General features: G+C 48.2%; 1 pseudogene; it reads left to right on the top strand.

Annotated features, from left to right (window-relative positions):
* Positions 1-582, top strand: LOC103449237 (transcription factor MYB1R1-like; annotated as a pseudogene).
* Positions 583-1,876: the final 1,294 nt, after the last annotated feature.

Here is a 1,876-nt window from a genome sequence, read left to right as displayed (position 1 = left end):
ATGTGGAATCGTGAGAACGACGTCGTCCACAATTCTGGCGGGAATCGCGAGAGCGAACGCAAGTGAGGGTTTCCACAGACGGAGGAAGAGCACAAGTTTTTCTTGCTTGGATTGCAGAAAGTAGGGAAAGGAGACTAGAGAGGGATCTCAAGAAACTTCGTGAAGACTCGCACCCCGACTCAGGTTGCCAGCCATGCACAGAAGTACTTTCTGCGCCGGAACAACCACAATCGCCAACGCCGCAGATCTAGCCTCTTCGACATCACCACCGAAACGATCTCTCCAACTCCAATGGATGAAGAGCTAGTAAATTTTCAAGATAACGCATCTCAGTCGCATCATTTGCCTCCTCCGCCACTATCCAACCCTCGCAACGCCAGTGATTTTCCAATGACTGTAGGTCCAGCTACCTTGCCAGCTCCCATTGAAAACCCTACGGAAAATGTAGCTCTACAACAGGCAAATCACGAGGACAGTGCCTTAGCTAAGCTCGTCCATCCAGCTGCCCTTCAATCGTCCCATGCATCATCATCATTTGCGTCATTTCAAGCCATATATATATGTATGTATGTGGAAGTTTGAACGTCTCGTCACCATCACTGTGTATACATTGTATATATTTGTATATGGAACTTAGTTGCCGTGTCTTATATATACCCATACACACACACACATATAATACCATATAATGTGTCTATTTTTATGCACATCGTGTTTGTGCCCCCACTGATGGATTTCTTTGCTGTGATGCCAGGAATCCTTAATTTTAAAAAGGCAGAGCATGATGCTGGGACCCTCATGAAGCTTTCAGAGGTGTGATTGTTGGTGGCGGAGTGAGCAGGTTGCCTAGTGCTTCTGCCAAAGACTGCAACTGGGTTTCGCTGTGTAGTGCCTTTTGATCACAGTTTTCCCTCGGTGGTGCGCTGCCGTGTGGTGCTGTGCAAGAGACTGCAGTAGGGCTTCGCTGTGTAATGCCTTTTGGTCACAGTTTTCCCTTGGTGATGACGTCGTCGTGCGGTGCAAGAAATTGCTTGAGTAGTCGCTACGGGTTTGCGTAGTGCGATTGCATAGCATTTTGGTTTCCTCTGCCACTGTAGCGTGCTTTGAATGACCGTCTTGTAGCTGTCATCTCTGCCGTGCTGCTCAAGCTTTGTGGCTAACTTTTCCATTGCAGTCATGGTGTTTCTCAAGTGCTTTAAAAACAACACCATGTCACATCCCGGCTCGGGGCGGACCACTTCCCGGGCCCGCTCCACCACCTTAGCACGATATTGTCCGCTTTGGGCCCCGACCACACCCTTACGATTTTTGTTTCTGGGAACTCACGAGCAACTTCCCAGTGGGTCACCCATCCTGTGAGTGCTCTGGCCTCCTTCTCGCTTAACTTCGAAGTTCATACGGAACCCGAAGCCAGTGAGCTCCCCAAAAGCCTCGTGCTAGGTAGGGATGGGAATATACATTTAAGGATCGCTCCCCTGGGTGATGTGGGATGTTACACACCATCACCATTCTTGCGAAGGAAGGCGATCCACAAGATAGTGGAACGACATTGAAGCTTTATGCGCCACTGACTGGCCCTAAGGCACTTGTTCTTCCCATAAAAGATAACTTCATGCATATTAAGTCATGGTCTTCTGAAGTATCTTAGGAGGTGGTAGACTCTGTTCGACCAACTACAAAGAATAAGGTGTGCAAATCGAGGATTCTTATCTTAAACTCTTCGCACCATGATCGTGCCAACCCTTTGGTTAAGTCTAAGCTTCTTGGTAATCGTATCCGTAGTGGAGCTATAGCTTGGAATAGCACCTTATCGACTACTGGAGGATCTGCCTTCGTTGAGTTTTATTGGGAATGGCTTGAAGATGTCTTGAGCCGC

Source organism: Malus domestica, chromosome 08 (assembly GCF_042453785.1).
Source record: "Malus domestica chromosome 08, GDT2T_hap1".
Lineage (NCBI taxonomy): Eukaryota > Viridiplantae > Streptophyta > Magnoliopsida > Rosales > Rosaceae > Malus > Malus domestica.
This window is presented reverse-complemented; position numbering and strand designations above follow the sequence as displayed.